We start from the raw sequence: 19959 nt of genomic DNA, 5'->3' as shown, positions 1-19959 counted from the left end.
TGTTGATTTTAGCCATTCTGACTGGTGTGAGGTGATATCTCATTGTGGTTTTGATTTGTATTTCCCTGATGCCGAGTGATATGGAGCACTTTTTCATGTGTCTGTTCTCTCTCTTTTAAATTTAAAAAAAAAACACACAACCATCTTTAACTTCAATTTTACTACCTTACCAAAGGGGTCCTCAAAGTGTTTATAATAAATTACAATCTCACAAGAAATGCATATACTCCAAATATAACAATACTCCACATTCCCACCAAAACTGAGCAGTGCCAAACTTTTTCTTTTTTCACTCATTATGAGCACTATGAAATGACATTCCACTCTTTAAATGTCCATCTACTTATTAATAAGATTGAGTATATTTCCATGTTTATTTGCCAGTGAGTTTCCTCTGTTATAAGCTTCCAGTCATATCTTTTAATCCATTTTTTTTCTATTGGGCAGTTGGTCATACAATCATTGGGCTATTGGCTTTCCTTGTATATTCTGGTACTTAACTAGTTATGTTTATTGTAAATATTTTCTTTTTATCTGTGGTTTACTTTTGATGTTCAGATATTCCTAATTTTAATTTTTTTAAATAGGGGCAATAGGGTCAATAGGGGCACCTGGATGGCTCAGTTGGTTAACCATCTGACTCTTGGTTTTGGCTCAGGTCAGGTCAGGATCTCAGGTTCTGTGGGCTGGGTGTGGAGATTGCTTGAGATTCTCTTGCTCCCTCTTCCACTGCACTGTCCTCCTCTCCTGGCCTGTCTCTCTCTCTCAAAAATAAAATAAAATAGAAGTAGTATGTATATATAATATACATATACCATATATTTAATATATAATATATATCAATAGTTTCCTCCAAAATTATCAATTACTTCTTTTAGGTTTTTGCTTTTAGGGCCTTGTTCAAGTTATCCTCCTCCCCACAAAGGTAATGAAAATACTGTTCTATGCATTTTTCTCTACACTTTCAGGTTTTATGCTTTTTTTTTTAATTTTGTGATTTCCGGGGGACATAAATACAAAGTCTAGAGCCAGTACAGTTTGCTTTCTAGAATATATTCAACAAAAATCTATAAAACAAATATACAAGCCACAAACTCCAACAAATTCACACACTATCCATAAATGTGAGGCTAATAAAAGTGATATGGATAGGGAAAAAAAAAACAACTGACTTGTTCCAGGAAGAACAAAGTTGTTAAAAAATAAAGGAAAAATTTATTTATCTTTTCATTCATCCATACAGCTCAAACTTACTAAAAGCCTACCTGCTAAATAAATACATATACATATATACGTATCAGAGATTATAGACTAAATTTACAATAAAGATTAATGCCTGCTGTGTGTGTGTGTTTGCATGTGTACATGCTTGCCAGGAAATGAGAACACAATGATGGGGAAAAAAACAATCTCTATTCTCATGGAACTTCTCATCTAAGGGAAAGAAAAATATTATCTAAATAACCTCACAAATAATTGTAAAGTTAGAGCTACCTTAAGTGCTATGAAAGAAAAGTGTATGGTTCTCTAAGAGCTTAGAATAGTATAAAGAAGTGATGTTTGAGTTGAGCCATGAAGTTTAGGAAGAAACTAGGTAAATAAAGCAGGAATGGAAGAGCATTCCAGGGAATGGGAGGAACATGCACAAAGGTCTTCCTCCTCATCTACTGAATTAAGCAATACAAACACCATTATACAGGGTTTGTGTTTAGTCTTCTTTGTATTCAAAAGCAAGCCCTGTTCATTGTTCACATATCCAACACTGCTACTGGTGTCTGGCACACAGTGGATGTTCAATAAATACCAAGTGATTTGAAGCAAAACTGTTCAATTTTGCAATTTATGTGCAATTTTGCAGTTTGCTAAGGCAAAATATGTGTTCTTTCATTCTGAAAAAACAGACAGAGCTTATATCCCCAAAACTAGGGCTTGGCAGAAACACTCAAAATCTATGCAGCTTACAACACAAAGTTCTAAACAAAAGCATAAAAATATTTTTATAAAAATCTTATTTGCCTTAAAGGACATGTAAAATTCCTAATAAAAAAATTACCAAAAAAAGGAGGGGGGGGCGCTGGGTGGCTCACAGGGTTAAGACTCTGCCTTCGGCTCAGGTCATGATCTCAGGGTCCTGGGATTGAGCTTCGTGGTGGGCTCTCTACCCTCTCTCTGCCTGCCTTTCTGCCTACTTGTGATCTCTCTCTCTGTCAAATAAATAAATAAAATCTTTATAGGAAATGCATAAACTTATTCCTTTTTAAAGAAGGATGAAAATAGATTTGTGAAAAGATTATCCCTCTATTATATTTTGCATGTGTCTGCATTAGTATACTTTCAATTCAGCTATAATTACTTGTTAAAGCTAAATATGAATATGCTATGGAAAAAAGTCATATATGAACCAACTTCAGTATTTTACAAACTTAATTCCCAGATTTACCAGTTTAGAAGCTAATTTATACTACAGAAAAATGCATTGTAGCAGAACAACCTTTACTTAATTGTCTAGAGCCAACTAGGTACTGCTCAGACCTCAGAGTATAGCAAAGGAAACTCCCCAGGCGGGTGAAAGTCGTCATGGAAGGTTTCATGGAGTTAGGCCAGTAATGACAGCTGAGATGTGCATAAACAGAAAGGATTAAATGCATATGCTGTGTGTGTGAGGGTGTTCTAAGTTATATGACCTTAACAAAGTGGAAGATCTATGTTTGGATTAGCAAGGTGTGGATGAGTTCACAGTGGGCCTCAAAGGCCAGGCAGACAAGTTCATATTCATTGAATAAGGAAACAGAAACAAAATGCAGTTTTGAAATGAATAAGTGCCAGGAGAAACACCCATTTAGAGTCAATAAAGAAAATGTTTGTTGCTCTATGCTATATGAAGAGTAAGATGACACTCCACTTCTCAGACCTGTTTCAGTATATACTGAATCACCTTTGCACAGCTGAATACAAATACAAATCCTTTAATGTGCTGAAATGAATGTATGTATAGCCAGCACTGTCTAAATGAAACTTACCTGCAAGTGGCCAAGTATACCTTTCATAATCCAATTTTGCATATGAGCTATCCTTAAGTTAAATAAGCATAATAACTTGGCATATTAACCACTGACATGATTTTTTTTTTTTGGTTGTTCACGGGGAAATAGCATTTAATTGACAAGGTTGTAAAGCACAGTTTCCACTCTTCAAATTTACTTATCACACAAGCATCTACTATACATGTGGCTCTTCTACTAGAATTAACACACTTAAAATATATAGCCTCCATCACTTATTTTCTTTACATTTTTCAACTGCCTAGCATCGTATCTTGTATGTAAGACATCCTTAATAAATCATTACAAAATTAATAAGGAACAGATGAATGATGACCTCTGTTTACAAAGCCCCAAAACTGATCAATGATAAGGTATCTCTGTCCAAAGGAAAAACATGTATACATCAACCTACTGTGTAAATCAAAAAGGGCTTTTTGGCATAACATCCTTTACCCACTGTGAGGTTTAAATTGTTATGTGTCATTTTGGCTTAGCTTTGGTGCCCAGTTGTTTCATCAAACACTAATCTAGATGTTGCTGTTAAAGTATTTTTTAGATGTGATTAATATCTACAATCATTTGACTTTGAGTAAAACAGATTAACTTTAATAACGTGCATGGGCCTCATCTAATCAGTTGAAGGGCTTAATAGCAACAACTGAACTTTCGTAGAGAAGAAAGAAATTCCACCTCAAACTGTAACACAGAAATGTTACTTGAGTTTGTAGCCTGCTCGCCTACCCTACAGATTTCAGACTTGCCAGCCTCCACAATCACATCAGCCAATCCCTTAAAATAAATCATCTTACAGATAAATGATACAGATATATATATATACACTAAGGGTTCTGGTTTTTTTGAAAAGAACTAACTGATAACCTCTCCATTTAAAAAACAAAAAGACTAAAATCACCTCCATTATTAAAAGAAATTTATACAAGACAGATCCCATGATAAGATATTATATTAATGTATACATGTGTATGTTTGTCCACACATGTACTTAACAAAGACTGACCCAAGTATTTTGATTTAATATCAAATAAATTTTCTAGTCAAAAAAATTTTTAATTCAGTAATATTTGTACAGACTCTTAAACTGGTTTTGATGGGGGTGTGAACTGCCTTACCTTCTCTTATTGAAGAAGAAGAATGTAATCAGAGCATCTTTTCCTGACCACATTCTAAATCAGAAGCAATCATCACTTTTGGTCCCCAAGGAGTCCTAGTCTTGACAGAAGGCTGAGGATTCCTGGAGTTGCGCTTACATAACACAAATGTGTTGCATGACCACTAAAATTTATCCCTTTCTCCTAACAATTTCATTATAAACCACAAAAACTATGATCACACATCATACTCACTCCTCAGTTTTAAGGTAACTTTTCTTTTCAGTAAGTTGAAATACTACTTACAGGAACATTTCATCTCTAGTATTACTAAAAAAAATGCTGTAGTAGTCATAAACTCATAAAATTAATAATGACCATATATTATTTAGCAAAGAAATTACTAGTTTTCCAAACTGCGAGTTTAAGATGGTTACAGAAAACTGCTTTATTCATCTTTTAACACTTTTAAGTCATTTCTTTTAAATCTAAGTTATTTTGAATTACAGTATTTCTGTGAGTTCTATACATAGGCCCCCAAAGGGGGGAGAAATTACTAAGAAATAAAGCTTTTCTGTTTCTGCTTCGTAACTGAAACATTGCCACTGATAACAGGTGGAAAATAAAAACAGGAAAGAGAAATACATGATGTCCAGGATAGATAGTATATATACTCCAAAAACATGAAAGGTAGAACTATAAAGTGAAACTATTCTCCATGAAAATGCCACACAGCCATTTCCTGTAGCTCATGGCCCTGAAATATACGGAATTTCTGACCAAAACAAAAAACAAAACAAAAACAAAAAACAAAAAAAAAAGCAAAAAAACAAACTAGCACCTAAGCTATTTTTGAAATATTCTTATAAGGGAATTATACAGGCACCTACTTCACCAACATTCCTGTAAAAGTGATCAGCATGTCACTGCAGAACTAGTGACAGGATATCCTACGTAAATAAAGTTTTTCTATGATGATACAGTCACTTACTGCCACACTGGACTAGTAGTCGTAAACTACTCAGAGCAATGCTGTGTGCAGGGGTAGAGTACTGGAAATGAGCACACTTACTCTTTATGGCAGTCCAGGAGGCCAGGAGGGTGGCTACAAGAGAGAGAAAAGAAGGCCACCAACTTCCATTCTCAGCAAGGACCAAGGATATAGGAGTCCTACAACTGGGAACTAAGCTTCAGGAGGAGGGGAACAACACATGTCTCATCAACCAATATATACACAGGGCCTAGTACCATTTGCTTACTGAATTTAAAGAATTCTGTCAGCCCCATGTGGCCTCAGATTTTCTGACATATCAAAATGGAGATTTAGGCTATGGGATTTGAGAGGAGATCCCATATTCTAAAAGCCTTAGAAAGTCATGTTTTGGGTTCTGTTTTCAGGAAGTGATAAACCAGACTCTCCTTTGACCCTACCCTCTGTACCAGCCTGTACTACCACTTCTTACGTACTTAAACCTTACTAATCCCCTAACAACACCTGCAGCATATATGCCCAGACTTCCTGGTCCTTTCATTTTTTTCAAGACTTTTAGCCATTTTAAATTACTCGGTTTCAAGTTAAGAACAAATTTTCAGTCTGTGCAAAAGCCATGAAGAGCAATATTCAAACTGAGCCTGGATGTGATTTAGGATAGTGGCTAGAACAGGGAATAGTTCGCACGGATGGACAAAATTCAAGTCACTCTTAGAGCAGTAGTCACTCATTAATCAATTACTGAGGATCTTCATATCACTGATTTAGACCAGCTGCTTGAAAACAGAGTAAAATACAAAATCCTTGTCCTCACAGAGTTCATGATCTAATGGGCATAAAGCACAACCAAGCAGTGAATTTTGATACTTTAAATGGAGATTTGACACCCAGAATAGGCTTCTTGAATAGGACTGCAGGTGTATTTAAACTTACACTTGAACTGGGCTTTGGAGGGCCCACTGGAATAAACCAAATGATGACAGGTTAGTCATTCCAAGTGAATGATGGAGTGTCTCCAAAGACAGGCTCTCGGATTAGCAAAAACAAAAACAAAAACATTCTGCACAATTTTGCAAGAGGGTTTCAGCAGAAGCCTAGTACCCTGGATAGCTCCCCTGCCACGGAAGTGACTAGAGACACAAGCACAGTATACTGACTGGAAGAGGGCTGCAGGACCTCCAGAACTTCAGAATGTCCTATATTGAAATTAAAACTCTTCAGCTTTTAAAATACCTCATTCATTCATGTCCTACATGGACCTCTGGGGTTTTGTGCTTTCTGTATCATCATCCAATGAGCTCAGGTTCACTACTCCTCAGAAATATCATAGGTGGCAATTCCTTCCTTCTCTTACTAAAGAGTTAGCACACAGTGACTTTACCCTTTATCCCTTCAGCGCCTGAACCTGGGACATTTGAAATTCCCTTAGGGATACTTCGCAATACACTGTTCCTATATCAACTTAAGACTATTCCACTGTGGAGCCCTTTATCCTTTCAGAAGCTGAACTGTGTTGATGAAGAAAGTATGTCCTCAATACCACCATATTTACATATTGTGTAATACTGTAGGAAATAACTCTCAAAGTTAATTTTAGCAATAATGTTGCTATAAGTTTATATGCTTGTTATGCACAAATTTCTAATGACTTTCTTAATGGCCCAATATAGTGATCTATATTTTTAATAATACTCCTTTAGGAAGTGCATTCTAACTTTAGTAACTCGTTTATTAACAAATACTTTTAGTGTTCCTGGGTCTTGTGCATATGGATAAAACAACAAAAATCAAAACAAAATCAAAGTAACTATCCTTGAGCTGTCTTCCCAGTAGTTAACATCCTTTTTTAAATCCAGGAATCCTGAAGTGGAGACCCATCAGTTTGGTTATCCATAAAATATCTCAAAACTTTACCTAAAATAAATAACACTTATCTACATTTCTAATATTGAATTGGAACTACTTTTTCCTTTCCCTAACTGTCTCATCTGATGTTTCTGTATATGCTATATGATTTTTCCCTTTCAAGCCTTTCTTGAATATTCTGGAGAAAACTATGTATTAGGAAGCATTACTCACTAAATATATTTCATACATTCAGACTTAATACTCTGGTAATTTGTATAACTATAAATAAACAGAAGCAAATAAATACAAGAACAGTTTCTAAAGGAAGAACTGCCTAAAATGGTAAAGCCTATATTTGCTTTACTTTTGCCATACCTTTATTCATGTTCACTTGTTTGGTTTGTGATATATCATATGCTGCTGACACCCAAAAGAAACCAAAACAAACAAACAAACAAACAAACACACACTAAAGCTGTACATATGACAATTAACAACTCATTAACAGAATCAGAGTATTTAACTACTTCCAGGCAATAGCTAATTGCAGGGAATGGGTACAAAAGACATGTTAGTCTTTGTTTGGTTGATAGAGAAGGTTATCACTAAGACTCCAAGGAGAGTTGAAGAGGGGTATTCAGCAGTATCTGAACACAAGGATACTGCTAATTTTTTATTAATGAGTACGGAAAATCAGAGAATGTATCATACTATCCACAGTATGCTTCTTTAGGGGTTCTATATTCCAAACGTATCATATTCAAGTAAGTTTATGAAGAATGGAAAGGAGGCAGATCATACTGAAATCAACATTTGACCAGAAAAGGAAAATCGGTGAACCCTAAAGAATGCATATGCACATTCCACACATCTTTGTATACACGTATCACATTTGGGTACCAAACAAAACATGGAAGAACATGTATTTCATTTATTATGGATTAAGTTATTCAGGCACTTTAGGAACCCCAGGAGGTACATTCTTTTTGAAATAGACTGACTTATACATAATAAGCATTTACAAAATGTTTCTTGCCAATGATGATGAATGAGGGAACTCTATCTTGTGACACAGCTGGGTAAAGGAAGATTACATATAGCAAAATAAGTCTCTTGATGGTCAGAAGCTGGTAGAGACTTGCACTAGAGTCTGGGAAGTGCTCTAGAAACCCAGCTATAAATACTTCCAAGAAGTCCAACCAGCCTGAGTATCTGGGAACATGGCAATGTGCCATAAGTAGTTGGCAACATGGTGGTCCAAGAATGAATATTGGAAATGAAGCCTACTTCTAAGAGCTGGTGATATTTAGAGACCCAGAAGAGTGATATTTTGGGGAGAGTCTGCCTGGCTCATAAAAGGACTCGGGAAATGAAGTGGTTTTAGACATAGGATCCCAGTCTTCAAAGTAATAAAATAGGCTCTGTCAAAAGAAAGTCTTTGCTCAAATACTAGGAGAAATAGTGAAAACTGGGCAATTTATCAAGATGTACAAAAAAAAAATTAGGTAAGAATTTAGTTTAAGCTGTAAGAAAGAAGCATTACTATAAATGTTATAATATTGGGATGGACATCAAGGGTGGCTGATGCTAACTCTAGAAGTGCTGAGTTAGAAACCAGTCAGTCTTCCTACTACAGAAAAGGATTAATCTTAAATCAGGAGCAAGGCTGAGGCTCCCGTTAGTGATAAAGTGATTCCACCAACAGGAACAAGTTCTGGTAAAAGCTACAAAACAGGCCGTAAGTAAAATACTCAGTTAAACTACTGATTTTTTTTTCTTCTTGTTGATATGCATCTATATTTACTTATTACTTATTGATTTAAACACATTATAAAATATGTAACTTTGTACAGTCAGTCTAGTAAGAGGGCTTCAGAATAATGAAATTCAACTCTTTAATTATCCATGGACTTCTACAAAATCAGCCTTTAAGTACTTCCTTTGCTATAAACATTTGAACATTGATTAAACCCACATTTAAATAAATAATCTGAAGATTAAAAGCCAAAAGAAACTAAGTTGATACTACCCTGTGATCATATATTCCCTTGCTTGAACAAGGTACCCAAAGCTGTGTCAACCTTTCCAGAAGATAAGCTGTATATCTCCAAATATGGAGAATATCTAATGTTCGAACATTCTCTACATAAAGGCACTCAATCTGCAAATTATACTTGTTTACATATTAAATTTTTGTTAACTAATTGGGAGATTCTGACCAGATGGGGCAAGAGAATTATGACTGAATGGCAGGGAGGGCACATAATAACCATATAGAAAAGCAAATTAAGAAGAGACCTTCAGCCTTGCAAGATCTCCATCACTTATTCAATCACCGGAAAAGCAACAACAGCATCACTGAAGAGAGTAGCACCAGCATAAGCAATGCACAGACAGTGCTGAGCCCTGAGTTAAATCACGAATAAAGAGAAGATACACTCCTCCACATTCTCTGTCTACTGGTTTCATAATTTCTGCATCAGCGTGATTTAAAAAAAAAAAAAAAAAAAAAAAAAGTTTGGCTTAGCTTGGCAGACCATAGAACACAACCTCAGTTTCCTCATTTCTACTAAAACATTTACACAAAAACAACTTTATAATCTTAGAAGAAATACATGGCATCATACATACACAGTGCTTATCATGTTAGACCAGATCAGCACATTAGAGCCATTGCTGTTGTTAATGAAATGTATCTCATCATTTGCAAAACAGAAAGGAAAGCAGTACCTGTATTTACATATGTCCTAGGACTCCCTGGGTTTTAAAATGTTTTCTAAAGTATCTTTCTTTGGAAAAACATAAAACATCTTTATGATGATGGCGCACACTTACTCAACCAACATCTACTTGGCACCAATTGTGTGTTAATCTTTGATAACATAATATTGAACCAATCACTAAATACACATGAAATTAATATTGCAGTAAGCACTGCAAGGTAGAGGAATACAGAATTAAAACAATATATAATGAGGCAACTGATGTAACAAAGGAGGCCAAGGAAAGTTTCCTTAGGGAGGGAATGACTGACCCCATAACTGAAATAGAGAAAAGGGTTGAGGGAGAGAAAGAGAGAGAGGCAGGAAGGAGGGAGAGGAGAGAAAGAGGGCTACTAAAAGAGTTACAGGATATGAACACATTATCTTACATAGTGAAAGATGTACAGATGTGGTCTAAAATTTATTTCAGCACTAGCACTTTGAGAACATTCCACACATGTGATGCTATTGTTGCACAGCTGTCATATTATAGAGAAAGATGATTATTCCATTCCCAGTCCAAAAATACCACATAAGAGTCAACAAGACTAAATAGAAAATGGTCAAGCTTTGTATGCTGTGCATACTTTTATGACTACCAGCAAGGCCTCGCCTGGGGTCTTTAGGGTCCAGCAAATTCTACACTTCTTAAATTACTTCCCCAATCAATAGCAAATATATGCACAAGAATTAGGAACTCATGGAATTCCTTTCTTAAATATACTTATAATCTGTATATACAGTTAAAATGAAAATCATCTGATGGAGAGTGTCATACTTTCCAGACCTCAATAGTTAAACCTTTGTCATCTCCAAGAGCCAAAGAAAAGTACTTAGCTCCAAAACAGGCGGAAGACACAGCCTTCAAGTTTTACTATAAAATACTCTAGGTCAGTAGTTCTCAAACTTGAGAGTGCAAAAAAATCACATAGAGGACCTCAACCCAGAATTTCTAATTCAGTTTGTGGTGGAATTAGCATTTTAAGGAGTTCACTGCTGCTGCCGGTCAGGGAACCACATTTTGAGAACCACTGGTCTTATGTAAAAATTTGTCATTAAACAAAAATGTGGAGAAAGGAGAACCCTCTTACACTGTTGGTAGGAATGTAAAATAGTACAGACACTCTGGAAAACAGTATGGAGGTTCCTCAAGGAGTTAAAAATAGAACTACTCTACTAGCAATTGTACTATTAAGTATTTATCCACAAGATACAAAACTGATTCAAAGGGGGACCTGCACACTAATGTTTACAGCAGCAATGTCCACAGAAAGAGCCCAGATGTCCACTGACAGATGAATGGATAAAGAAGATGTAGTACATATATCCAGTGGATTACTACTCAACCATCAAAAGAAATGAAACCTTCCCATTTGCAATGACGTGGATTAAAGGGTATATGCTCAGCAAAATAAGTAAAACAAAGACAAATACATACAATTTCACCCATATGTGGAATTTAAGAAACAAAATAGATGAATACAGGGAGAGGAAAAAATAAAATAAGATAAAAACAGAGAGGGAGACAAACCATAAGAGACTCTTAATCACAGGAAACAAACTGAGGGTTGTTGGAGGGGAGGTGGGGGGGGATGGAGTAACTGGGTGATGGGCATTAAGGAGGACACGAAAAGTGATATAAGGAGCACTAAGTGTTATACGTAACTGATGAATCACTAAATTCTACCCATGAAACTAATAATATACTATATATTAACTAAATTGAATTTAAATAGGAAATTTTTAAAAATCTAACCTGTACTAATACTGAATTAAAAAACAAAAACAAAACAATCCACGGTCTATACTGACCTGAGAGGGAAAGCTTTCCATCAGAGAAGAATGCCAGCCCATAAATGTAAAAAAAGAATTATAAAATCACCACTTTCTAACCCTAAATGTTCTATTTCAGGTCAGAATCAATAGATCCCAAAACCATTCAGGGAAAAGTTGCTAGGAAACAGGATATTCACATAACTTTTAAAAAAATAACTATTATAGAGTCTGCACTTGTGACAAGCACCAGATATTGCGTGTAAGTGCTACAACATTAAATTGTACACCTGAAACCAATATTATGTTGTATGTTAACAAGAATTTAAATAAAAACTTTAAAAAAGAGACTTTGCCATAAGTTAATGTTTCCTTTAAACTTTATACTGGTATCAGAACATAGTTACAGTGTTCAAAAATTTTAATCAGCTTAATTAAAATTTAAAAAGTGTTTAATGCAGTTTAAATATGAAAAACCAAAGCCATGATTTAAGTTAATCCAGGTAGAAGGCTAGGCATTTGGTCAAACTGTATCATCAATGATCAAAGCAGAAATCCTTCTTTAAAAAATGTAACATCATACCACAGATACTAGTGAACAGTTTCAACCACCATTTTTCTTTCTTTCTTTCTCCTTCTTTTTTTAAATTTTTCTTTCTTTCATCCATTTTATTTAGCTCACATGAAAACAGCTTAAAATGCAATACAGTCCTTTAAAAATAAGAACTGTTAACAATCTCTTGGTACTGTATCAACTGCTGTATCAACAGTTTAGATTGGTCAGCTTTATATTGTTATATTACATTTAGTTTAAACTACTTATTGAAGAATGGTTCATTAGGGTGTTTTGTATCAATTTCCCCATCCTTTTTCACAGCTTCCCCCACCTCAGACTTCATGTTTTATTGTTAACTGACACTCTTGCATAGTGAAGATAATATTTCTGATAGAAGTATATGTCTTCAATATAAAGCAAACAGATTTTGTCACTATCCAATAGGGAAATAATGCAGAAGCTGTCAGTCATACACCAGGAGAGATTACATTATCAAAGTGATACACCTGTGACATATAGTCTAAAACCAAACTCAAAAGAGACCAATTAAAGATAGCCTGGTTTCTACTGTTACTATGTTGGAAATCATCCCACTTCTACATGAATATGAAACTGGTGATTTAATAAGCTTTTCGCTTTTGTAATAATTCTTATCTATTCACTGTCAACAGAATATATATATGAAAATCTTTTAATCCACATAATCTGAAAGTAATTCTATTCTGTTATCTATTGAAAGTCATATCTAATATTTGTACTATTTCTTTACTGTCACCATAACATACTTCTGGGGTATCATATTGAAAAGACAGGCTGAAAATCAACTCAGATGTTTCCTCCTATGTTCTTAAAATGAAGAAATTCATTTTAAACAGTTTTATGTTTCTACAAAAACAAACATATATACAAAGAAAAAATAACTAAGTTCGGAATGCTTAGAGACAGGACATGCTCTCATTGTTAATATCATCTATGTATCAGAAGATAGTCTAAAAAATCTTTAAAATCACTACAATTCTAAAATTATTCCCCATGAGCCCTGCTTCCTAAGTCTATATTCATGAAAAATAATGTAAAGATATATTAACCACTGTGAGTGCATTCTAGTAACTTTAAAATAAAAATATTACAGAAAATGTTATTTAATGGATTATACATTTTATATAAAGAATAAATATTAAGCATTCAATGAACGGTGGCTATTAAAATAGTTAATTTTTTACGTATCTCATTCTATTTTCCTTTAGAGCAAATCTAAGGAGAGTTGGTTAAGGATGTACCTCAAACATCTCAATTTTTTATACCTGCCACCTTGATACTAATACCATGTTCAACACTTTCGTGTGATAAGGTACACCTAAACATTTCAAGTATCCTATGCAAATATATGTTGAGCATTCTCTTCACTAAAAGGCAATATAAAATCAAAGATTTGTATTCTTAGGTACAGAAATTCAATTAATTTCAACAATGGGAGTATACAGAATGTTTGTACATCAAAAACCAACTCACCATTCCCTTTCCACAACAAATTCAACTGCTCTGCAATATCTAAATGTATTTCAAACAAACTTATTTCCCCTTATATCTTTCATTCTTTTCTATAATTCCAGGAGACTTGCAACTTACACTTCATATTTTTATCCACAAGCCATTAATCCCATTTATACTTTAAGATCAAGACCAAGCAAGTCTTACCTAAGCCTGAAGCCTTTCAGACAAAATTCAGTATGAAATGTAATTGTTATGCTCTGAATTCCTGCAGTCCTTGATAGGCAGGCAGTCTCTTACTATGATGGGAACATGCATCAGCTTTGTCCCAGTTGGAGGGTAAGCTCCTGAAGGGAAGGGAGCAAGAAGTCTTATGCTCCTCCGCAATTCCTAGATAGTTCCTGGCACGACAACCCTTTATTAATGAGTACTATGTTGAGTAATGAAATGCAATGAAGAGTTGAGTAACAATGAAATATAATAAAAAGTTTTTCATTTTCTACTTCATGAGTTTCATATAAATTAATATTCTATAGTATAAATAATATATAGTTTAAAGTAGTAAACAGTTACTGGTTCTCTAACAATGTCAAAAAAACAAATCATTTGTAGATACGACTTCTTAATGATCGCAGTAATACAATTCATCAAGTACACTTTTAAATTCCTCATTTTATCTACATTCCAACAATTCAGGAAAGTTAAGGTAGCAAACCTCAAAGTGGGGCTCTCAGTCTAAGTTCTAACGTAAAATATAAAACTGCACATGCTCCAATGTTGAAAGTGTATCTTATTTATTTCCTTCAGTAATCTCTACACCCAACATGGGGCTGGAACTCAAGACCCGATAACAAAAGTCACATGCTCTACTGACTGAGCCAGCCAGGCACTAGGAAGCTGTATTTTTAACCAATATGAATCTAACTAAATCAAAAGAACAAATTCTTAACTCTATTCTGTCTTCAAAATAAACAGGACTGTTAAGGAAAGCTACTTTCCCATTGAAAACAAAAACCACCACCAACAATTGGCATGTTCTGATCAAAGTACGGAGATCCTAATTAATATCAAATGAAGACAAATCACTCTGACAATAGGTTGACCACTTTACTTCTCTTTCTTCTCCGTGAAATTAATGAAGGGGTGGTTGGAATTTCAATGTTTTAAAAACACTGCGCTTGGCAGGCACTTAGAGACATTCCAATTTAAAATAATGAAGATACTGCCCTACTCCCTCTGTCACAGCCCAGTCCTAGGTTCTCTAAAAGCACAGGTTACTACTTCTAAGAACAAATTTGCTAAAGCGTAATTGGTAGACACTGCCCCACATCATCTCTAAGCTTCTTGTCTTTGGAATTTGTACCTGTTTTAAAGTAAACAGAAAGAAAGAAAGAAAATAAATTAATTAATTAATTGTGTTGCAACCTAGATTAATAGTATTTTAGGTCTTTCTTTAATAGTTCGTAATCAGTAGTAATCCACATAAACTCACCTAGGTGTCCTGTTCTCTTTCCTCCCCAGGGCTTTTAATAAAACCAGGCTTACAGTAAAACATGTGTGCATTATTTTTAATAGCCTTTCTTAGGGGAAGAGATGGGAGAATATGTTACATTTCAGTGGGAAGGTGTTCAACTGTAAAATATGAAAAATGAGAGCTACTGAAACCAAGTAGGTACTTTGCCTCTTGTGAGTCCTACTGATGGCCGTAAGAGGTAAGAGAAGTGGAGAACAAGTACATAAAAACATTAAAGGGCAAGAGATCAGTGCCTTCTAAGAAACATTTTTTTTTTCTACCTGTAAAAAGACGAGTGCTTTCTGACTTCACTGCATATTCCAGATCCCACGAGAGAGGGGGGGAAAAAACCAGAATTGCTTCTAATTCTGAGAAAAGAAGAGGAGAAATGGGAGAGAGGAAGAGAGAAACGAAAGAGGGAGGACGAGAAGGAGAGAGAAGCTCAGCATACACTGAAGGAAACCCCGAGAAATTTCACAACTCTTTGCCATAAATAGCCTTTCTTCTCACTCTGGATACCTCCTCCTTTACATCAGCAAGCTCAGCCTCCACGCGCAGAGAAGCACCATTCACAAATCCCTCCGTCACCCCTTCGTGCAACCCTACCCCTTGATGGCACCGCCTGTACGAGTCCCTGGGACACACGCCAAAAGCTGAGGGGGCCCCAGGGCTTCACCTCAAGGCTGATTATCTCGTCAGGTGAGCCAAAGCATTGATTAGTCATGAGCGCGAATGCACACGAATGAGCGTGCACGCACACACACACACACACACACACACACACCCCTCCCTGGAGCCCTTGACGCGCCACCACAAAGCAATTTGTTCACACTAAGTCGCTGCTGTTCCTGCCGCCGCTGGGGAGGGTCTCGCCTCCAATCCAGGAAGCTAGCGCCCGAGGACACGCAGGCGGAGGCAAAAGGCGGTCCCGGCTCCGGCACTGCGGCTGCAAGCGGAGCCCCGGGCTCCCCGCCCCCCCCTTCCTCCTCCTCGCCGCCGCCCCCGCCCGGGCGCCCGCACACCGGGGTGCCAGCGCTGGCCGACCGCCCCTACCTGCGGGACACGAGCGGCGAAGGAGGGGAGCGGCCCGGAACCTGCGCCAACTCTTGCCCCTGGCCGGCCACGCTCCGCATCGCCCTGAAGCAGCGGCCGCGGCCACTCGGAGCAGAGCGCTCAGGAGCGCGGAGGAAAAGGCCACGCAGCGCTCGAGGAGTCGCGGGCCGACAGCGAGCGAGCCCGTCCGCCCCCCACCCACCCTGCCTGCAAGGCCAGGTCGCCGCGCCGCGCGCTCCGGGCCCGCTGCCGGCGCCCCGGGCCTGGGCGGGGGCTGCTCCAGGGCGGCCCGGGCTCGGCGCGGTCACCTGCCGGGCAGTCAGCCCGCGTCCGCCGGGGTCTGGCCCCAGCGCCAACGGCGACGCAACGCGCGACCCTCCGGGCGCGGGGGCACCGGGGGCGTTACTACCTTGAAGGGCTCCGCGCCGCTTGTTAAGGCTCCTCCCGGGCACTCAGAAATGTATGTCTTCGGGGCACGGGGGTGTCCTTCCTGGTCCCCTCCTCTGCCCTCCCTCCCCTTCTCAGCTGTTGGGCTCCTTTTCTCCACTCCCAGTTGCACAGAGTCGAGCTGCGTTTTTTAATAATCCTCCTCCTGCTGCTGCCTGCGCCAGCAGAGCTGCTCTGCCTGAGCCACCGCTTCCCAGTCAGTCATGTTGTTGAGAGAGAGGAGAGAGAGAGAGACACGGATTGGCAGTCGGTCGGCGACTATTTGTGGTGAGAGAGAGGAGAGCAGAGCAAGAGGAGGGCAGGGGAGGGACGTGGGGAGGCGCTTCCAAGTATGTGAGTGCGCGGAGTGTGACTGTGTGAGGAGCGCCGGAGCCACCTCCGCGGCAGGCCGCGCTCCCCGACTGTGAAGAGGGCGGCGGCGAGTGGGCCTTTATAGGGATGGGGGGGGGGGTTACTGAGCGGGGGGAGGGGGGAGGCTTCGAGGGCGGCGCCCAGCCAACTGCGTCTGCTGGTTACCACGCACGCATACTCATACATTAACGCGCGCACACCCAGGGCTGGCCCGTTGCTGAGTTTTCATTTTAAGGGAAGCCGTTTCCGACTGCGCTGACTTGGCTTTCCCCTTAGCCCATCCTTAGTTGTGTGTGGAGTCCAAGTGCTTTGGTAGTTCAAAACAGAAGAGGGGGAGTGTAAAGCAGTACGAAGGGACCTCGGGGATGCTGAAAATGCGCTGTATCTTTTCTCTCCAAACCGCCAATGTTACCATCTTTCTATTCCACCTCTAAGGGAGGAAACTGAGGTTCTTTCCCCCCTTTTCCTTCTCACCCAACCTATTCATATACGACACGTCTCTTCCCTCCATGGCAGCAAGGAAAGAAACCTGGCTTCTTTCCTCCAAGCAGGTCACACATCCCAGGAACCATTTACAGCAATCAGTTCTTCTGTAGGATAATAGAAGCACTAGGACTGTGCCCTGGAGTGGAACTTGTGTTCCTACACCTAAAGTCCTCAAAACGCATGGTAATTACAATCAGAACCAGCTACCATTTTGCTGTCATTTGAGTGATGGCCCCTAGAGAAAATGTTCCAGTTTAGAGATGGGGAGGACTTCAGATGCACGTGCTGTTGCTTACCTGATTTGTCCTAATTCTTTCTCCCATTGTATTGCCCCATTTCCTTTCAGGTTTGCACCGGGTCCTGAACTCTTTCCCATCCATGCCCCTATTTATATCCTTTCCAGTATATTTATGTCTAGCAGGCAATACAGGAGATGGAGTGCACTTAACTGTGTGTGTGTGTGTGTGTGTGTGTGTGTGTGTGTGGTTTTTTAAAAACTTTTTTAAAAACTGTGTTTTTAACCCATTCTGGTGCCATGTAAGACCAATTCTAGATAGATAACTCATCTCCACTGTAAAGTTCATACAGCCAACATCACCCACTTTGTGATCTGGCACACTACTGTGTTGAGAAACAGTTTCAAGGACTCTAAATGAACTAACTGGCCACAATCTGACTGGTAAAATGTGAATATAGTGGGTGTAAAAGCAAGGTGTGCTTTTTGAATATTAGTGGTTGACGTGTATTTTGGCATAGATACAGCCCTGATTTGGCGTGACAGCTATGAAAAATTATTTTTTTCATAGATGTGACAAAAGAAAGTTAAGAACATTTCAGAACCTGGGGGGTAGGGTGAAAAGGTTGACAACTCAGTCTCTCATTAGTAGTTCATGGCCATTGCTATGTCCTCAGGTTGGTTTGTTTTGTTTTTTCAAATGCTTACCCATTAAGTATTCTCCATTTTACTATTTTCACTGATTTTCCTTTCCCCTAGTTTCTTTTTTTTTAAGATTTTATTTATTTATTTGACAGAGAGAGATCACAAGTAGGCAGAGAAGCAGGCAGAGAAAGAGAGAGAGAGGAGGAAGCAGGCTTCCCGCTGAGCAGAGAGCTCCATGCGGGACTTGATCCCAGGACCCTGAGATCATGACCTGAGCCGAAGGCAGCGGCTTAATCCCCTAGTTTCTTCATGCCTCATACAAAGACTTTAGAGTCTGTTAAAGTACATTAAAAAGTGGCTTAAGCATATAATCAAGAAAAGGCAGCAAGGCTGGGACCAGTGGGCAAATATATCAACATGTAAATACAGGCTATTTTGATTAAGCATTGAAAAATAGGTGTACTAACAAAGGATGTTGGGATTTAATGTGGACATGCCCCATGAAAGAAGCTATTATAATTTCTTCAATTTTACAGACCAGGAAAGTCAGGTTTAGGGAGAATAGATAGCTAATGTTAGGACACATACAGGTTAATCTATGCAATTGGAGCTCAACCTACTCTACTCCCATTCAGAACACCTGGTTTAGTCGAAAGTGTTAACAGTATCTTTAGCTTTTAGATAATTATGAAATAAGCTGATCTACAAACCTGTGGCATTTTCCTTCTATCTCCGTTTTACTTTTTCTGGTGCAACAAAGGATTACAAGATATTTATTTTTTAAAGTTAGGCAAGGATTTTAAAATCTTAAGTACTTGGACTTACAAATGAAAATGTTAGGAAACAAAAAATAAATAAATAAATAAATAAATAAAAATAAAATGTTAGGAAACTTTTCTCCAAAGAATCCCACTATCACTGCAAAAGAAAATTTTATAGAAGAGCTATTCCTGATCTGAAAATTTACACTCTGCCAGTAAATATATAGGTTTGGTAAAGGATCCAAATAGACATTAAAAAAAAATTATATTCTCCTTTAAGAACAATGTTCAATCATGTTGGGCAAGTTTTTGGTGATTTTTTGGTCCCAGGTCTCTATTTAATAAGGTGTCATCAATAATGATAATTTAATAATGACTCCAAAGTGCATACTTTAAAATTATACATTAGACCAGTTATTTCAAGGGCATTTCTGGTAACCACAACTGATTGTAATTTTCACACTCTCAATTGCATTCATAATTAGTGAGAACCATGACAATCTGTCAATTGCCTTTATTCATTAAGATAGTAAATACGCCAACATTTCTTGCTTAATTTTCTAACAATTTCTCTCTTGACATAAAGTCTAGAATTCATACACACTACACCAGAAAGACATACGAGAATATACAACCTTAAACACTTCGGAAAATTTGATTCATTTTAACTACTTTGTATTTTTTGTTGAAAAAAGTCTGTACTAGAAACCACATTTATAAATTCTAATGAACGACATTTCAGAAGTAAATGAATTATTCTCTTTCAAGATGATTTAATGTTTCAAGCAGAATTTCCCACTTTGCTACACTTTCAATGATACAATTTTTGTTGTGATAGGAAAACAGAAAGCTAATGACTCTTTCCAATTTGTTCATTTTCATCTCTTATGCTTG

The 19959-nt window shown here is 37.8% G+C and overlaps 1 protein-coding gene across 4 annotated transcripts in view; it reads right to left on the bottom strand.

The window, feature by feature from the left end:
* The window catches only part of CCSER1 (coiled-coil serine rich protein 1), a 1384598-nt gene extending 1367622 nt beyond the window's left edge, over positions 1-16976 (bottom strand). For 3 of the 4 annotated variants that reach the window (XM_032332893.1, XM_032332895.1, XM_032332896.1), the window contains exon 1: positions 16550-16976. The gene's annotated coding sequence lies outside the window, so the exon portion shown is untranslated. Of the gene's footprint in view, positions 1-16140; positions 16214-16549 lie in introns of those variants that run through there. The other variant, XM_032332894.1, reaches the window with a different exon arrangement.
* Between the last annotated feature and the right edge of the window lie 2983 nt (positions 16977-19959).

The sequence above is a fragment of the Mustela erminea genome, chromosome 2 (genome assembly GCF_009829155.1).
Source record: "Mustela erminea isolate mMusErm1 chromosome 2, mMusErm1.Pri, whole genome shotgun sequence".
NCBI classification, from domain to species: Eukaryota; Metazoa; Chordata; class Mammalia; order Carnivora; family Mustelidae; genus Mustela; species Mustela erminea.
This window is presented reverse-complemented; position numbering and strand designations above follow the sequence as displayed.